Source organism: Siphateles boraxobius, unplaced genomic scaffold, assembly GCF_051911475.1.
Source record: "Siphateles boraxobius isolate OS27281-9 unplaced genomic scaffold, OSU_SipBor_1 18, whole genome shotgun sequence".
NCBI lineage: Eukaryota > Metazoa > Chordata > Actinopteri > Cypriniformes > Leuciscidae > Siphateles > Siphateles boraxobius.
This window is the reverse complement of record NW_027508788.1, coordinates 10,276,234-10,282,525: the sequence shown is the minus strand read 5'-3', so window position 1 is coordinate 10,282,525 and position 6,292 is coordinate 10,276,234.

The following is a 6,292-nucleotide window of genomic DNA, read 5'->3' as shown; positions in this document are numbered from 1 at the left end:
TACAGTAAACCACATACATTGGCTGCATCCGAAATCACATACTTCTCTTCCTTATATAATAGGTGAAAAACAGTATGACAAAAGAAGTATGTCCGAATTCACAGTACTCATAGTCAAAAAGTACCCGGATGACCTACTACTCCCGGCGAGATTCTTCAATTTGCATGATGGACACTTTACTATCCCATGAGGCCACAGGATAGGATTTGTGAATGGCAGTGAAGCGACGTAAATGATGCCGTAAATGATTCAAGAGAGTATGCGATTTCAGACGCAGTCATCGATTCAACCAATTCCCCATGGACAAAATCAAGTGCCTTTTTTTTTCTTGATTGAGAAGCGTTATACTCTGATACGTCACAATAAGGAAGAAAAGAATTTAGCTAATTTTGTTTAACTTTGCCAACTTTAAGTGTGTTAGTTGGGTAATAAAATGCTGTTGCTGTTGATGCTCTGGTTAATAATGAACTGTGTGTGAACAACATAACCTTATCAATTTAACAGGACAACCATATTCCACTCCTGTGTGAACAATGTCATTTCAGTCTAATAATTTAGAACAAATACAAGTGTGCTTTAGTCATATCCAAGCAAATTTTTAAAAACTATGACGTTTAATAGGCTTATTTCATGGCTAGGAATTGAATTATAGGTTGGAAAAAATTACGCTTTTTAAAATTAATTTACTTTTTAAGAATTAATTAGAAGGTTTGTTCTTTCCAAAAGCTCACAATTGTGAAATATAATTGGCATCTATACTTCCTTAAAAAATTATCCAGATTAACCAAAATTTAATTTACAGAGAACTAAAGACTAAAACCCGTGATCACGACGAGGCACCCTAAATTGCGAGGCCCTTCAGAGAGGATGTACACTTCGCACATGCCATGCAACGGTTCTGATGCCATGTGGTCAATCTCTATCAGTCTCATTCAATGTTAGTTTCTTATCCTCACAATTCTTACAAAAAGCTGAGGTCAATCTTAAATGCTATGAAATATCTGAATATGCAAATTAGTCTCCGCCTCCTCTCAATCACAACAGTTTTGAATTCCTAATCAGAGATGAGCTGTGTCCCAATTCAGAGGCTATATCCTTTGAAGGCCACGAAGGTGGGACTGAGCGTTGTTAAATTGGACGGTCTAGCTTATGTAGGACTGTTCGTGTCTCCTAGCAACTGTGACAGCTGCCGGCCTGCTGTTGATGAGTGACAGTAACGTTTGTACTGGACTTTTTTGAAAGTTATATTAAACTGTCTGAAAACAAAACAGGGATCACAAACTGTCTAAATATGTTCACCACAGTCCATTCATGTATATGATAAAATTTAAACTACATATAGTTGCATCTTAGTAAAATGTTTTTTATTTTTTCATTTGTATTATTAGATATGTGTAATTTGAAACCCAATACATACTTCTAAAAGTGTAATTTGGCAATGCCTCTAAAGAAAATCCTGTCGTCAGTGCAACACAATGAATTCTGGGGTAGGCAAGGCCACGAAGGATCCATCTGTTGTATCCTTCATTTCACGGGAAACGAAGGACGCATTTGGAGGCCGCATTTGAAGGAGCCTTCGAATTGGGACAACTTTCGTCCTGCAATTGGAGAAAGTGTAACGCTAACTTGATCACGTGTGCCTTGATAAGTAATCAGATTACAGCCTTGAGGTAATTTAATTTAACTCACAGTTGTGCGTTTGGTGTCCACAAAATGCACTGTTTGTGGACACCATAGAAATTAATGAGAAGTAGCGTAAACTGAATCATAACTGTCTCTTATAAAACAGCATTTGAACAACTTAGAACATTAGTGTAGAAAGGCATATAGTTCATCATTACCTCGAAATACATCATATGCATAATTCACCCGCTATAGCCTACTGCTAAACGTACCCGATATTTCATATCAACCGAAAAATATACTAGGATAGGGTTCTCTTGAGACTCTACTGCTTCAGAGCATAGTTAATGATATACTAAAGCCCGCCCACATGTTGACGTGATTGGTTACAACAAGGTAGTTTGTGACATAAGAAACACCAGCGACTTCTTTGAGACTGTCTTTGGATCACTGCAGTTTAAAGCGAAAATACTCAACGACATGTTTGCTTACGTTATAGGCTTGTTTAAATGCTTTTAGGGTGCACGAGGAACAGAAATTCCTATAAAAATAATTTGCCCACGCCACCGTTGAACACGTGAATATTATACGTTGTCGTTATAATCAGTTTCGGTAACCAATGCCGGAATGTCGGTTAATATTTTCTTCCCCTACCCCCTCTTTTGGACTTGTTTCTTTTGGGGGACTTGAGAGCGGAGCCCAGGCACAGAAAGCGGTCAGGCACTTCGACATGGAAGTGATTTTCAAAAGCAAAAGGAGGACGAACGGATTGACGTCTGCTTAATGTAAGATACGGTGAGGCCAGGCACTTTGCCAGAGCCATAGAGACACTCAGGGGATTACGAAGCAATGCGTGTCCAATTTATTCACGCCAGCCCGTCAGTGAGGGACTGGATGCGTCCATTGTGCGCTTATCTCTCTGACGAAACCCGTGCGTGTCAGCCCACGACCACGAAAATATGTCAGCAGTGAAACAAAAGCTAATTGTCAAACTTAGACAACCCGTGTAACTCAGCGCAAACCTGGATTAGAAAACAGTGGCCCCTGTACATGCTAGATATTTTTTCTGAACTGAGAAGAATCTGTATATGTTATAGCTATATTGACAGCTAATCATGAAAAGAGTTTCGTAGCCTATACGCCAAAACTTTTTGCCTAACAACAGCTTATGTTATTAACATAATAGCTAAACAAGACATTAATTATTAACATTAATATTTTGGTTAATTACATTTTAGCATTTCACAGAGCTATTGCTGTTCACAAAGTTACATTATAGCCTATTCAATGTATGTCATTACCACTGTGTCAAACAGTTCCCATGTAATCACCATTGATTTACCAGCGCTTTTTCATTTTTGTTCTTCTTTTCTTGGCAAAGGAGATTTTGCCAACGTTACCATGGCATCACCACACAGTTGCTATGGCATTACCAGAGTGTTACTATACCAAGATGTTTTTGAATGTTACCAAAAGACATTGGGTATCTCTCTATGGCAGTAGATTGTCTTTTAGATCAATTCAGGCTGTTTATATGCACGCAGTTGCTGTAGCCTAGTGCACTGACTGAAATACATGCATTGTGAAAGAATATATTGTCAGAACACTTTGACATTTATGCTACCTTCACTTAAATACAAGTTTCCTAGTAAAGTCAAAAATGGGACATGAACCCCTTTCAAGTTATAATTACAACTGGGAAGCTCTGGGATCAATTTGATACCCATGAATGTTTATATGGCTGTCAATGGATAGGATGCTAAATATAATTTAGATTTTCCCAATAAATAGGCTAGATTAAACCTGTTGTCCACCATGATTGGTTGTTCCAAACCTGTATGAATTTCTTTCTTAACACAAAAGAAGATATTTTGAAGAATGTTGGTAACCAAATTGTTGATGGGAACCCATTGACTACCATAGTATTTTTTCCATAATATGGAAGTCAATGGGGTCAATCAACTGTTTAAAATGTCTTTTTGTTTGGCAGAAGAAAGGTTTGGAACACCTTGAGGGTGAATAAATGATGACAGAATTTTCATTTTTAGGTGAACTATCCCTTTAAGGCATTGGGATGTAAGGTCAAATGAGGTGGTATAACTATACAGAGATTATTGACTCGTCTATGAGTGAAAATAAAAACTTTCTTGCTGAGCCCCCGTGAGACCACATAATTAAAACTGAATTCCTTTATTGGAGATTATTGGATATTCTCACATGTAGGCTTTTAAAATAATGTTGACCCTGAAATACATGAAGTGGGGAAAATGACATAAGGTCATTATGCTCATAATAAGGTCATAAAATTGTCATACCTACTATATTGAACAAACCTTTAATGGAGCATGAATATGATGCACTAGTACTGCAACAAATCAGTTAAAACTGTGTTAATATCATGTTAGATTGTTTTTATTTTGTCCCATCCATCCACAACTTGGGTGAATGGGGCAGCTTTTGTTATAGTAATAGACCATGTTTCAATCAAAAAATGTTGCATGGTTAAATGTGTAGGCCTACTTCTTTTACCTCAATTTCATGTTGTGTTCTGTATGAATTAGGGATGTATTTATAAACATTGAGAAATAAAGTTTGGACTCTTAATAATGATGAACTGAAAAAGGAAATCTAGCATGTGAAATTATGTCATATAAACTAACTTGTGCAGTAAATATGCATACACTAGCCTAAATCAATGAAAAGATGTGCTATCCCAAACACTTAAATGTTTCCCAAAGAAATTTGGCTCAGATTGTCACGCATCCTTTATAGGCTAATATAACATTGTTTCCTCTTTAAACTGATAGGTAACATCTTCAAAAGTATCAGCCTATGTTTGGATGATTTTTAAATTTATGGAAACTAGGCAAGAAACCTTACACAATATGGAAATTCAAAAACTGCCCCAATCACCCATAATTCGCCCTACTAAATATTAAGAAATTCTGAAATTCATATTGTTTTATTTCAAGCTTTCACTCAAATAATGAATATGATAACATTGTCATTTCTAAGAAGCAAAAAGAAGCAAAAATGTAAGCCTTATAAAAGTGGTCTCTGACTCTTGGACCCCATGATGTTTATATTAAAGTATTGCACTCTGATATAAACCTGTAACTGCAGCCAAGCCACATATTGGCGTGTCGTTTGGCTAGCTTTGACAGCTGGGGAAAAACAATATCCTTTTAATGTTGATGAATATGATAAAATATTCTTGCGTCAGGAGTAAACTGTCTTTGATGTGCCTTCCATGAAGTGATGGTTTTAGTAAAGGCGATATTTGTGTGTGAGAGAGGTGAGTATTGGTCGCACATCCCCTCCCTATTCTCTCGCTCGCGCGCTCTCTCTCTTTCTCTCTCACTCGCACGCGCGTTATTTTCCAGCTCGGAGCCTCAAACCCGCGCGGCTCGATCGATACGCATTGATTGTCCCTGACGAGCTGCTCCACTTTCTAGCCAATGTCAGCCCGTCTGCGATCGGGAAGGAGAGAAATGAAGGAAAATCTCTGCCGCCCTGGCGGTGTCATTTCCACACACTTCGGTTGGCCGCCTGCCAGCAGACAGGACATTCAAAAGAAGCGGAGTGGACTAAGCGAAACAAGGAGCCGAACGACCACAGCTGACCCCTGTTTATCACAGCAGACCACACAATTCATAGCGGAATAACGTGTGTTCTGCGTCCCTTCAAAAAAAAAAAAAAGTGCTTTAATAAAATGTTTTTCATGTTTGCATTTAATTTCCACACTTACATGGGTCAATGATAAATAAAATGTCCGGGTTTGTAAAACAAGGGGAAATCCTTTTAAAAACGTATAGTTCCAAAAATTCTAAAATGTCTAGTTTTTATAAATGCAATTTTTGTACGTTGGTTTCATACTTTTTGGAATGTTCAGACCACTTTCTACTAAATTATTTAATATTTTAAATTATTCCTTAATAATAATAACTATGAACTATGTAGGCTACTTAATAACTGATTTCCACATTAAATACACTTGAGTGTACTTAACATAAAAAGTATATATATATATATATATAGCCTACTTCTGTCAAATCTATTAATCTCGATTAATCATATCTGACATAAAAGTATGTATACACATAGCCTACATACATATAAACGTTTCTTTCCATAATGTATTTAAAATATTAGATAAAATTAACTCAATTAGATAACTCAATATGACCTGGACTAAACATGCCTAAAAATATCTAAATATGTAATAGGTCTATATGTTTAAAAATGTAATGACATTGACAGTCATGATGGGTCATGATTATATTTACATCACATGACAACAAAATAGCTTTTTGCATGTTTGTTATATCACATTGACTGGCAAAATTGATGCATTGATTTTGTGTTTTTAAAATATTAATAATGCAACAATGCTTAATTTAAAGAAATAGGCTACTATTAAAGACTACTTACAAGATTTTTATTTTTTTCAAGAATTTCAAATATTTTTCTTACCATAAAATGATATTTTAATCATATAAGACTTTTTTTTTTTTTACTTTTGGAAAAAACCTATGCATTTTTAATGCATGTTTGAATAACCACAGATCTGGACAAAATATTTCTGGACAAAAATCTGGACCCACAATGCATAAAATTAAAATGGCAGCCAAGATGTAACTAGTCTATCGCTGAAAAATGTGCTCTACTG